At 40.8% G+C, this 14,243-nt stretch overlaps 1 protein-coding gene across 1 annotated transcript in view; it reads left to right on the forward strand.

The window, feature by feature from the left end:
* Positions 1 to 14,243, forward strand: part of NT5C2 (5'-nucleotidase, cytosolic II) — an 89,223-nt gene that overhangs the window by 45,625 nt on the left and 29,355 nt on the right. The window lies entirely within an intron of this gene.

Consider the following 14,243-nt stretch of genomic DNA (forward strand, 5'->3'; position numbering starts at 1 on the left):
CAGCAGCTGACTTCTGTCAGCTGCAGTGCTGGCAGCATTCCCTCAGCCAACAGTGCCTTGTGATGACATCATCACCATTCACTGTCAGAGTGAGCCAACTTCCACAGCCCTGCTCTTCTTGTTCCCTGGGATCTCAGAGCTGCACTTGCCACCGCCCTCCACCTATCAGATGTTAGGGACATGGTAAGTTTTGGGACATTAATAATCAGTTAATGAGCCATCCATGGCAAGGGCCACAACCACATACCTCCCCATTCATGGATCAGCATAATCATGCCCTGTAGTGAATAACAAATCCAAGGTGTGCCTGCCTATGTGGATGGGGCCAGATTGAAACTGACCCGTGGTTGTCATAGAGATCATAAGCCACTGGAGATGTGGAGACCTCTGCAAGGATGTTGAAATCCCTCAGGACAGTCAGCCTTGGGAGATCAACAGTACCCTGGGAATCGCCTTCATTAACTCAGGCAAGGAGGCTCTTGGGCAGTGGGATAGGCAGTACTGCAACAGAATCCCTTATTTGACTCCCACTGTCAGATACACATACTCAAAACTAGGCTACAGGACAGTCTTTTGCTCATCCTTGTCCTAAACTTTTCACCTGACATTTAGCTCTCCAATCATTATGATGAGGTGTTTAAAGATGCATCTTTTGCTCAGGCATTCCTCAACATGACGTGCTCTCTCTACCCCTTCCTGTCCCCTTTCCATGAATATTGTGTCTCCTCTTAGACTGTAAGCTTATGGGTGTGAACAGTCCTTTAAGTTCTGGGAAAAGTATTTGTAGGAAGATCATATGGTACACTAGACTTACCCCATGCATACTTGCTACAAATAGTCACACCTGGCTAAATTAGACAGTAAAGCACCACATACATGAATGCACTATGTAAATATTGATTTATTGTGAAAATGCATAACCAAAGCTACTTACAGTTGAAATAGAACAATACTTCATAGTCATAGGTGTCCGTCTGAAATTTCAAGGACCCCAGGCACCAAGCCCCTGAAATGTTATCATCTCTGGTTTATAGTGCTTGTACTAGAAAAATGAGTGAGTAAATTCAGTGCTTTAATAGAGTAATGTATATGTGTCTGTTGAGTTTATATGTATATTTTGATCAGTATTAGCTGACCCCTTACTAGTAAATCCTGGAGCAGTTCTTCCTTGAGAGCTATTAGCAACTTTGAAGCATGAGAATTCTATAAACCACTTCACACTGGACAATTTCTGATTGACCTGAAACTGTTGTTGCTATTTAGATTTGTAAATTCAGTACAGTGTAATCTGTTTCTGCCACTTCAATCTTGGGTTCAGATATGTATTTTGCTGAAAATGCGTTTTGGGGGAAGGGACTGTAACTCAATGGTAAAGCATACACTTTGCATATTTAAGGCCCCAGGTTCAATCCCTGGCTTCCTCAAATAGAGCAGAGAAAAATTTTTATTTGAAATTCTGGAGAGCTTCTGCCAGTTAGCATTTTTGGTTCTGAGCTTGATGGATCAGTGATTCAACACTGCATGTCATCTTTCTATGTTTTTCCAATGTTCCTACAGTTGGTGAGCATAGGCAAATCTGTTGAATGTGCATAATTTATACAGTCAGAGTTGTTAGTTTTCTTGATGCAGAACTATGGATACCTTGGCATATGTAGCGCATCATATGTTACTTTCTGATCTAGTTGGATCTGATTCTTAGGGCAGTGTAGAGAGAGGCTCAGATTTGAGATAATAGGTGTAAAAACTAAGGTAAGATTTGCTGAGCATAGTTTTTTTTTTACACATTTTAGTTTTGCTGTATGTTATCTTAAATTTATGATGGGTAATCATGTTTAGATTAGAGGAATATATGTTTATGATAATGGAGTGGAATTGCGGGACAGGGACAGTAATTATAATGGCTTCATATCATGCATTTAAACTTTAAAAAGGTTATGATCTTAGGTTATTTCTGGTTTGTTGCCAAAAAAATTTCTCAAATGGCCACATGTCCCAACAATATCTCTGGATTTTCCTTCTATTTTTCTCAGTTTTAGAAGGACTTTTGTTTATGGTTCCGTTGTCTTCACAAGCCCATTCTGTCAAGTGACTGTGCAGTTTTACAAGGTTTGTCAGGGAAAGCATAAAGGAAAAATCTTCACTATTTTGTCTTCTCTTGCTATTTCTTCAGGTAAATTTGTAGCCTTCTGTTGCTGCTTTTCATTTTTAAAAAGTCTCAACTGTTGCCTGCATTTCCTAGGTAATGTGTAGTTTGTCCCTGCATGACTGGCAAATAGGAGGATTGAGAGATAGCTGTAAATAAAAATATTTTTGTAGCCAATTTTCTTTGAGAATAGAGCTGTGAAGGCCCAGGAAAAAATGGTGAAAATGGGAAAAATTTTCCCCAGGCATTTTAAAGAAAAAAATTTCAGTGAAAAAAGTGGAGATGTTGGGAAATTAAAAAAAATTATGAAATACTTTTAGAATGACAAATAGAATGTTTTTTTTCCCCAGAAAATGATTTTTATATATTGTATATGCCTTGAAGCTGCTTTCTTGTGACTCTGCCAGACTGTTTGTACACGATATTAGGCAGCTGTACTTCCTATATACATATGTCCCCCCATATTCATGGAGGATGCATTCCTACCCTCCACGCCCCTGCAAATACAGAAACCATGGTTAAAAGGGAACTCTGAAGTTACTGTGGTGCCAAGCACTCCTGTCTCTTTCTCTGCAGCCTATTATAGAAAGCTAGAAGAGAAACTCGAGAAGCAGCCATCTGGAACGCTGGAGGAAGGAGACTAGAGAATGCTAACAGGAAGCAGGAAGTCATTATAGGAAGTATTTATCCTATGGGATCAATTGGGTTAGGGGGCAGGGGTAGCTTACCTACCAGCAGTGGAGATCTTCAGAAAGCCAGTGCAGACTTTCAAAATAGCATCTGCTAATAGCACAGAGAGCCTTTAATGGCCATGGGAAGCTTCAGAATGCCCCCAGGTAGCTATCCACTGGCATTCTGAAGCTTCCCACTGCTATTTTAAAGCTCTCTGCAGGTGCCATTTTGAAGGCCTCCACTGGCTTTCTGAATGCAGCGTAAACCTTCAAAATGGCACAGAGACATTTTAAAAAGGCTCCCCCCAAATAGCACAGAGACATTAAAATGGCATCCATGAATAAATACATTTAGGAATGCCTCAGATAACTTTAGAAGTGTTACGAATGGTGTGGAGCGTGCAGATAGCAGAGAACGGATAGCAAATTCTCAGTCCTGCTCCCTGTGAAGGCAAATCCGCAGGAAGCAAATCCATGAGTAGCAAGGATTGACTGTGTATTAAATTGTCCAGTAGTGTAGCCAAGTTATGCACAATGTACCATATGTTTTTAAAGTAGTAAAGCAAGTTTAGATGTGGTAAGAAAAAAATTGCATAGATTTCAGATTTTTCCAATTTCCACCCCCCCCCCGAATAACTTCAAAACTTTCAGAAATTTTTGCCTATCATTACTATCTGTCATATAAAACTTGTTGAAAGTTAGTTATTGTGTGAGAGAGATTGTATATACAGTGGTTCTCCAACTGGTGGGTTGCGACCCACCAGTTCATGTAATGCTTCACTGTCCCTTTAAGGACTTGGGCTGCTGGAGGCTGCAGGAGATGCAGGGAGCCAAGCCTAGCCCTCTGCAATGCTCCCCAAGGCTTGGAATCTTCAAACAGAGCAATCACAAAGCACTTCCTGTTTGCAAGAGTTGCATTGCAATTGCTTCTAAGCCTTGGGGACTCCTTTCTAAGCCTTCTAAGCCTTGGGGACTTTCTAAGCCTTGGGGACGCATTTCTAAGCCCTGGGGACTCCTGCAGAGGACTGCATTGGGCTCCCCACACCTCCTGAAGCCTCCAGCAGCCCTCACTGAGTCCAAGTAAGTGAAAGTGCCCCCCTTAGGGATGCGATCCTGGACATCGCTTGTCCTACCCTACCCTTGTCTCTCCAGCGCAGAGACTTACTGAGGGAGTAAAGCTCCGTCAAAGTTTGAGAACCACTGGTATATAACAGTAGATAGAGTAGTTTAATTTTTAAAGCTGTTATTGCTTTTTTTAAATGGGAACTGATAGTAAAAGCATGTGTTTTGTGCATTTTGCTTTTAATCTGTGCTGATCATTGTTATAATGCAGCTACTGTTAACATTGTGTTATGACATACTGGTGTGTGTTGCAAATGGTTCACAGATATGTCATGGGAGTTTGGGAGAGGTACATTTATTAGTAGAGCTATTGGGAGTTGTGAACCCTCTGCTGGCAGCATAGTGTGCCTTGATAATATTAGTAACTTGTCAGTGTGCTGTGAGATAAAAAAGGTTGAAAATTATTGTAAATGTATAAATTTAAAGCTTTATATTTTTGAGTTAATGTATTTTACTGTTGCTATACCTTGTATTTTGTGCTTCATTTTGTAAGCTGCCTTGGGCACCCCATTTTTGAGGGGGGGAGAGGGTTTGCATTCTATTAAATAAATCATTGGGAGTTTGCATCTGCAAATGGTCTGACAAAGCTGAAATACGTGATTAGTTAACTTGCTAAAGAAACTTAGAGCCCAAGGCTATGCATGCCTATGTTATAGTCAGTGGGGCCTGCTCCTAGGTAAGTGTGGATAGGATTGCAGCCTTAAACTTGTTTCTCCTGTGTTTCTGTCAGAGCTATCTGAATATGGACCAGTTGTAAAAAGGATACAGTGGAAGGAGATATAGGGGCTTCAAAAGAAAAGAAGGGTCTAGGATACATTGGCTAGACCAGTGGTTCCCCAATTATGGGTCCAGGGCTTGTGAAACTGACAGGGCAAATAAGGCTATGTGCATCAAAGATTGAACAGACTGCTATTTGTGGGGGACGGCTAATTGCTGCTAATTGCTGTTATAGCCACACCCCTTGGCATTTATAAATCAGGCAGCTGCCTCTAGGCCCCTTAAAAAGTTGGGGAACTACGGGGCTAAACAATATATTGGTTTCCATCACAGGTGAGATAATCAGGAGAATAGCTTGGATAGTTCAGATACCGAGGCTGTTATGAACATATATTTATGGATCATACAACCATAACAGCCCTCAAAATAAGTTACAGTGAGCACAAATTAAAACAATTCACAATTAAAATTATGTACAAGCATGAAAATAGACTTTTTAAAGAATAGTTGAATGGGAGGAAAGAATTGAAGAACACAACAAAATATGGTGTGAAATACAAACTGACTTAATTTGAAGTCAGTTGAAGAGGAGTTAGGTCCCTAAATATAGGCGTGCCAAGGGAATGGAGTGTCATGTTGTCCCCACGAGTGTCATATTGACCCCATGTCAAATGTATCAAGGAAAACTGCAAACATTGTACTCATCTTTCAGTTTTTGTATTGACTTCTATAATACTGTGGCTGCATCTGCTGACACTATATCACATACCTAGTACATTAGTACATACCTTATACATAGTACAAGTACATACCTAGTACATACCTTAACCCCTGGGGGCTGGGGATAAGAATAGGCCCTCAGTTTGGCTATACTTGTCGTAAGAGGCGACTAAACAGCCACCAGGTCGATGGGACTCGTCAGCCTGGGAAGGCAGCTCATCTGAGAGAAGGAAAACTCTGACCCCAAACCTCCACTGCCTTGTGGCTACATCTAGTTATGGAAAAGGCTTCAGGAGTCAACCTCGAGACAAAATCAGGAGCTGGAGTCCCTGAGGCAGTTCATGGCTGAACACAGTCACGTTCTGGCAACTCCTGCGACGCCGCTGGAACCAACCGTATTGGCCTCTGCCTTTCCATTGGACCATTCCAGCGTTGTGGAGAGGGGGTATTTGCTGCATGGGTAACAGCCTATCCTCCATACCTACTTTACCCAGGCTTCGCGCACTGGAGAGGACACTCTGTTCCAGAACCACCATTCAGAGCGCGACACCATAGTCTTCCGAGACTGAAGGATGCCAACAACAAAGTACATTTTTAAAGTGATTATAATTTATAGTTAAAATTTATTAAAATGTGATCTTGGAATAAGAACATACAACACCATAATTTGCTATTTTAATCAAGAAATTTTGGAAAATATCCCTAAAAATCCACACTATAGCATTGATGTGTAGAGTAAGTACTTGGTGGACCAGGGGGCCTGCCCCTGCCTAGTTCACCCCAGTCCAAAGCTCACTTACTATAATATGAACATGGAGGTGTCTATGCTTAAAGTTATTTGCATATAGTAACACATCTGCCCTACAAAATATAAAGACTGGTGTATTATTGGGTATATGTACACCCATGTTCTTGCAGAAGTATGAATGGGGCATAATCCCTTTGCATTGTTACTTTACATACTTGGACAAATTTTTAACTGGAAAAGTAATGCATTTTAATTTTTGGTGTATATATATTAAACACCAAAATGCTTTGAAAAGTGTTTTTATTTGGATGTTTTAACATAAAAAATGCAGTGTTTTGTTTTTTAAAATTCATTTTTAACAAAAAAACACACCCTAACTTTAGCACTGTAAAGTACTATTGTAAAGTTTGTTGCTGAAGGGTTCATGGGTCTTGGTAAGTCTTAGCATTGTGCTTGTTAGATAGTTGCTGCAAAGGCACTTTTTTTTGTTAACTAGCTGTTCTTGTGTGGGAAGATCTTTTGTCTGAAAATGGCATGGAAGTAAATAGTTAAATATTCCCACATCTGTGCTGTAGTTCTGTGCATGGCCCCAGATGGCTGCTACTAGTATGTAAAATACAGTCCCTAGCTTTGATGCATTTAACATCATTTGGTCTGACCTGGTTTGCCTGGCTTATCTAAAAAATGAAGTTTTTAAAAAAGGTTTTAGCTAACGACTTCATACACTAAGAAGCCCAATTCTATCCTTTCCCCTGCCATAGTGCGCAGCCATACCAAAATGGGCTGTGCTGTATGCTATGGTAGGGGGAAGAGAGATTGGGAGGGGAAAGGGAAAATATTTTATCTTATACCTCCGTAAGCCTCCTGATCACCAATGGCTCTCCTCAGACTTCTGCAAGCTCTTTAGCTGCTGCAAGTCTGAGAAGACAAAGGGGGCATGACAGGAGGCTGGGAGGGGATTGCATCTGGTGCATGTCACCCACGCTCGATGTAACCCCTTCCCGTCTCCAACATGCCTCCTACTCACTCCCTGTCCAGCCTCCCTACTGACCTACCTATGTTGGCAAGTCTTCCTTGCTCTGCTGTACATAGGTCAAAACAGCCAGTTCTTGCTGCCCCAGAACAGCAAGATTCTGTTCTGGGCCTATGTGATTCTGGTGTGCTTATTCAAAAACACCACCAAAGGATGTACTGCACCTACATGAAAACACTGTGTAGCTATCCGTGACTTGGGGAGCCAGTGTACTATATTTGTTCCTTTTTTTACATAGCTAAAGAAGGGGTCAGTTGCATGTTGAGACTGATTTGGGAAGTAAAAGGAGCTTAGTCTATTTCTTCAACTTCCTGCCACACCACCCTGAGGTTGGTGATGTTCTTTAAGGTCTTGCCTTGGATCTAAAGCTGAAAGTTTAATGAGATGAGCTTCTTATTATGAAACTTGCTGCAGAAGCAGTTACCATAATTATTCAAACACTTTATCAGACAGCTTGCTATACTCCAGTATTATGTTGGATGCCATTAAAATATATTCTGAAGCTTTAGGAGTATGTCAATATTTATTAAAATATAGTAATATTATTATTCTGGATAAATATGTGGTTTGCCCCCCCTCTTGAATTCTTACCATGTTGAGTTTTTCTACAGTGCTAGTACCTTTGTTATTGGTGTCTACTAAAATGATTTTTTGGGGGGCGAGAAGCTAATTAAACCAGAGCACAAAGAGTAAAGATGTTGACATTGAATGGTAAAGATTCCTTATTACTGCTGGACTGAGGTATCTGTATTTGCCAGTTTTTATACTAGCTTTTAATTCCTCTGCGTACACATAGATACCAAAATGTACGTCTTTTGCAAACTTTCTGTTTTGAAATCTTAAACTGAAACCATTTTGTGGATTTGAAGATGGAATTTTGTCAATAGAGAACTACAAGCTATGTCTTGTTGGACAGATTTTGGTCTTTCTCAAGCCAACAGCTCCAGCAAATGCACCTTCCATTGTTGGCACACTACCACTATTGCAGTTTTAAAGTCAGTTTGATTCTTTCTTTTTGACAGGGGAGTCCAGTGTAACTCCTTCAAGCCTGGAGTGACACTCAGCATCTGCATCTGCCTCATGTGAGTTAAAATCTTGGCAGCAACATTTTGCACTAGTTGGAGCGGCTGCAGATATATATATTTTTCTTTTTCAGGAAGGCTATAAAATTGCTGCTGTATATGTTTTGATAGTAAAAGTAATACTAGGAATGCATGGGTATCATATCTTACTACATAGCTGCCTGTTCATTCCAAATTAGCTACCCTTGTGACAGGCACAGTATGTAAGGAAATGTATACGCTTTAGATCAGGGGTGCCCAAACCCCGGCCCTGGGGCCACTTGCAGCCCTTGGGGACTCCCAGTGTGGCCCTCAGGGAGCCTCCAGTCTCCAATGAGCCTCTGGTCCTCTGGAGACTTGCTGGAGCCCGCACTGGCCCAATGCAACTGCTTTCAGTTTGAGGGCAACTGTTCTACCTCTCACGTGAGCAGCGGGATGAGGGCTCCCTCCATTGCTTGCTGTTTCACATCTGTGATGCAGCAGTGGCAGCAAAGGAAAGGCCGACCTTGTTTTGTGCGAAGCCTTGAGCTATTGTAAGACCGTCATTCATTCATATAAGTTCCATCTCTAATATATTCTTTTATGTAAATTTATTCAAATTTTAAATGTAAATTCTTTTTTCCCCTGGCCCCCGACACAGTGTCAGAGAGATGATGTGGCCCTCCTGCCAAAAACTTTGGACACCCCTGCTTTAGATAAAGTTTTTAACACTAAGCGATATAAGTTTTTTGAATTGCAATTAAAGACAAAAATTTTAAATGCTTTCACCTGGTTTTTTTATTCAAAGCTTTGCCCTGTTTCCTAAGCACAAAAGCTCCCAAAGTTGAACATAAGCTATAAACTACATGAGGATCTCAGTTCATACCTTGCTGATCAATACAGCTACAATGCAGTATTGCAACTGTATTACCCTACATGCATCCCTCCAGGCAAGGGAATTTGCATCTATTTGGCTCACAGCATAACACCTTATGCATGGCACCATCTTGCAACCTGTTGAATATTTTATAGTACTAGTAATGTAATGACTGTAACTAGTGGCTTGCAATGATTCATCTCAATGTTTTCACTGTTTTCCTAACATCTCAGCAGTTTGAGAACTGGTCAGTACTAAATAGAGTTTACCTGTACTTAGATAAATGTTGCTGGTACATCTTTTATTATGATGCGGCTGCTGTTAAGGCACCCAAATGTTCATGTTGTCAGTCTTGCATAGATTTCTTGCCTGGGAGCTCATATTACCCAAACAAGCACTTTCACAGCTTGCAAGAAAATGTCAGGAGCTTGTAGCTCATCATGATATATCTAGAGAGGTCTGTGGTGTAGAGTGTTGTCAAAAAAGAGACCTGAGCTCTGTGAATTCCAGCTCCATTCCCAGTTGTCTAATTAAAGGAAAACTTATCTTGAGCTACATCACAGTAATCGGAGAGCAACATTTATAATCTGTTTCCATCCGTGGCGTCCAGCCTGCGCTCTGTCTATGTGCACATTTATATGTTTGAGCAAATGTTAACTTGAGTAGTCACTTGAGTACTCTACTAATGTGGAGTAGGAAAATTGGGTAAAGTTGTGACTTCTTCATCAAACAAAAAAGTTTCTTTTTCACATTAGTCATAAACATTTGAGGTGAGCTAATTTACTTTTCCTGAAAAGACAGGTATTTCCTATAATTTTTACATGCACTTCACCCCAGTCTTAAAGGATTTGTTTTGGTTTTCAGCATGTACACGTTTTGGAGCTTGTGAAGAATCTTGAAAGGGGGATAAACAATTGGGGAAGTTCACCCCCTCCATAGATGGTGCAACACTGTTAAAATTAAGGACTAGTGTGGTAGCTTCCTGCTCGTGTAGTCCTGAACCTTGGCAAGCAGTGTTGTAGAGCAGCAGTTCCCAAAGCAGTGGGTTGCGACCCACCACTGGAACCAGAAGTGAACCATTTTCCCTTAAGGGGAGTGGCTCAGGAATAAGTGCTCCTACAGCACAGCAGCAGTTGCAGTGCTGCAGGGACCCGGGAAATTTACACATTCCGGGGGTGTTGTGAAGCTTCCCAGACGGTCCTAGCTTCCTCCTAGCAGAGGTCCTCTCCGCTGCTGCACTGAGCTCCAGTCACCAATTGCCCTGGGTCCCCTTGCCACTGCGATTGCTGTTACGCTGTCAGGGCACACACCCCTGCTCATGCCCTACTCCCATTTACATGATTCCCGACTCCCTTGCAGGAGTTTGGGAACTACTGCTATACAGCAATAGCACTGTAGCACCAATTGTTAGGTTGAGGTTAGGCTAGCAGAAAACTACTGGAGAGTTTGGCTGGGTAGACTTTGAGTCAAAGAGTGTATGCCTCATGAGGCATATCTCCTTTTAACTTAAAAGACAATTTAAGTTTAACTTTAAAAAAAGTGAGAGACTTCTAGACGTGAAAGATCCACTTATGTGTAAAGTTTATTTTTGGGTGGCCTTGTTGCCAAACTGAGGGGCATCACATCACCCAATGTGCTTTTGAGATAGGTATTTATTTAGACCAGTACTGCTCAAACTGTGGGTTGTGTCCCACTAGGTGGGTCGTGAGCCAATTCCAGGTGGGTGCCCATTTATTTCAATATTTTATTTTTAATATATCAGACCTGTATATCAGTCATGAAATGTGACTGCATTTGGAGAAATGTTACGGATCTATACTTTTATTAGGCTGCTATGCATAAGTTTTTTTTAACAATGATAGTAAATGGAACTTATTACTGGTAAATGTGGATAGAATTTCAACCTAGAATTGTTTAAAATTTTCCTACTTGCTGATGTCACTTCTGGTCATGACATTGCTTCTGGTGGGTCCTGACAGATTCTCATTCTAAAAAGTAGGTCCTGGTGCTAAAAGTTTGAGAGCCACTGATTTAGACAACTAAAATTAACAAACACAAGCCCACAAAACTTAAACATACAAGAACACAGGCCCAAATCCTAACCAACTATCCCACACTGACACAGCTGTTGCAATGGAGCATGTGCTGCATCCTAAAGTTGGTGACAGTCACAGAGGCCTCCTCAAGGTAAGGGAATGTCTGTTCCCTTTCCTTGGAGCTGCATTGCCCTTACCCCAGTGGTGGAAAATTGGTTAGGATTGTGCCCTCACTTGCATGTCCTACAACATACAACAAACAGATAATGAAAACAGACATTGAAAGTTATACAGGTCATGGCTTGTTATCCACGGGGTTACCATCCCGGAACGGCTAGTGGATAAAAAAATTAATGGATACCAAATAAGTAGAAAAAATGCTTTAAAGACCCTCTTTGATGTCTCTTGCTCCTCCATTGTTGTCCCAGAATGCATTGGTATAGATGCTATACTGCAATCAGGCACTAGATGAGATGAATAATGGAATATAATGGAATGAAATTATAATTATTTAATAAGGCAAATGTAGGAAATGGGATTTCAATACTTTTTTCCTTGTAACAAGGCACTTAAAGGTGGACTCAAGTATCAGTGGTGAGTCAAATCAGTTGATACTGAGGTCCCACCTGTATAGCAAGTGCGGAGTCCTAAATTTAAATTACTTTGTTCTTCTCAAAATATTGATCAGTAATCATTAGACATATTAAGTATCATATTTTAAACAGTCTCTTACTTATTTCTAAAATACTTTCTTAATTGGTCTAAATTTGTTTAATTGATAAGGAGAGGAATATTTGTCAGTTCTTTTATTTTCAACAGAAGGCTTTATCTCTATATCAATTATCTACTCATCAAATCCATAATTCATTTCTAGTGTTTCTCAATGTTTGCCCCCTCTGTACCACTTTGCACAGTCCAGCTATTGGAAGTACCACCAGAAGTAACTGGTGATGTTATCACCAGTTGTTTCCAGGTTTGGAGGCCAGATGCGACATTCCAAACACCAGTATTAGATCATGTTGCTGGTCTCACTGCTGGGTAGTAGGTGCAGGTACCATCAGACACTGCACCTGGCTGTACCCTACCACTGGTTGAGAAAATTAGTGGATTTAAAAATTTTCTTTCTTGATGATGTCACTTGCCATCATGACATAACTTCCAGTGGGACCTGACAGATTCTCATTCTAAAAAGTAGGTCCCAGTGCTAAATGTGTAAGAACCACTGATTTATGTTATATATGTCTCGCTTTTAATGTGTGTGGTCTTTTTTTAGAATACAGTGGCCCCTTGGTATCTGTGGGGGATCCATTCCAGGACCCCCTGCAGCTACTGAATTCCACAGATAATGAAACTCGCAAGGGATCTGCATGACACCTTGGTTCCTTACCTGGGGGTCATGCCCAACTCTCCAGAGGTTGCATGTGGCCTCCCAGCCTCCTCAGAAGGCCTCTTGGACATTCCAGTAGTGCCTTCCATTTGCATCTGGGAGGCTTTTTGAGGCCTAGGAAGCTGCATGTGACCTCCCCACACCTCAGAACGCTTTCCAGATGCAACCAGAAGCCATTATATGTCGCTTTTCAACTGAAGAATAAATATATAGAAATAAATCAATAAATGGTGCCCCCAAAGAGCTCACTCTTTAAAAAGAATTACAGAAGAGATAACAGCAACAGCCACTGGAAAAGATGCCATGCTGGGATGAAAAGGGATCATTGCTCTCCTCCTGCTAAAAAGAAGAGGTCACCACTTAAAGTATCGCAGTCTGCAATGAAACATCCCCATGTTGCTTAAGTACTATGATTATCAAATTTTTTATTCTCACAGAAGTCTTTCCAGATCAGATAACTGATCTGAGAACGAATATTGTGGGCTTAGAACTAATGTAATGGACTTAGAACAGTGGTTCCCAAACTTCTTAGAGGCTACCTGGTTTGTAAATGCCAAGGAGTGTGGCTATAATGGTGATTGGGCAGTAGTGCTCACCCACCCCAAGCAGCAGCTTGTTTAACCTTTGATGCATATTGCCTAATCTGCCCTGTCAGTTTTGCAACCCAACAAAAATTGAGTGATAACCCACTGGTGGGTCCTGGACCCACAGTTTGGAAACTCCTGGCTTGGAGATTGAGCTACAAATATTAGCTTCCCTGGTTCAGATCTAATCTCAGCCATGAACTTAGGCAAGCTGCTTCCTTTCTGGTTCAGCTTCCCCAGCTGTGATGTGGGGATGATAATTACTCCCCTTGGAAGGCTGTTGTAAAGATTTTCTCAAGATAATACAAGTGAAGGGCTTTGCATACTTAGGAAGCACTATACAATATATAAACTCTGTAAAGACATTTCTGCATATTTGCTGTAGAACTCACGTGCATGGCAGTTTACATAGAATGTTGGCCAGTCTGTTAAACCTCATCATTGTTCCATATGATTTAGGAATTTGCCCTAGGTCACGAACAGACAACACTGTCCAAAAGGAATTTTTAATGTATTGCTTGTTGTTCTAAATGACTCTTTTATTGTTTTATTATATTGTATATTTATTTTTGGAAGTTGCCTCTGTTGTCCTACATGCAAAGCAGGATATAAATTTAATAAGTGTATAAATTTTGAGAGAAGATTGATGATGGATCAGCCAACTTCTAATTGAAGCAAATTTGCCATTATTGATATTTTCATTGAGGACTCCCTGACAACTTTTCAAAGAACCCTTGGGAACACAGTTTGAAATCCCCTTCTTTAGTAGGAATGGAATTCTGGATTAAAATTCCAGTAGAGTTGTAAATTAGAAAAAGTGGGCGAGTGTTTTTTACAATTATACTTGTAATCGGCCTTTAATTGTTTCTCTGTTGGGTATTCATTTCTCTCCTGTTTGAGTAGAGTTAATCTTTTCTGTTCTGACTTATTACTTAGTATGGATTAAATAGCTGTATTTCAAAATTTCTTAATATTTCTGATGTTCAGCTTAGGACTGAAGTAGACATGACATCCGTCGCATCGTTTGGTCCTGCATGTTTACCTTAAAAAATGCAGCTTTCTGGGCTTTCTGATTTGCGTGGTGAGATATGCTTTAACCCTTTGTCCTTGCCAGGGTCCCTGTCTGAATCCTCCCTCTCTCTTTTCTCCCAGGAGGGAAGCTTCT

This window comes from Tiliqua scincoides, chromosome 3 (assembly GCF_035046505.1).
Source record: "Tiliqua scincoides isolate rTilSci1 chromosome 3, rTilSci1.hap2, whole genome shotgun sequence".
NCBI classification, from domain to species: Eukaryota; Metazoa; Chordata; class Lepidosauria; order Squamata; family Scincidae; genus Tiliqua; species Tiliqua scincoides.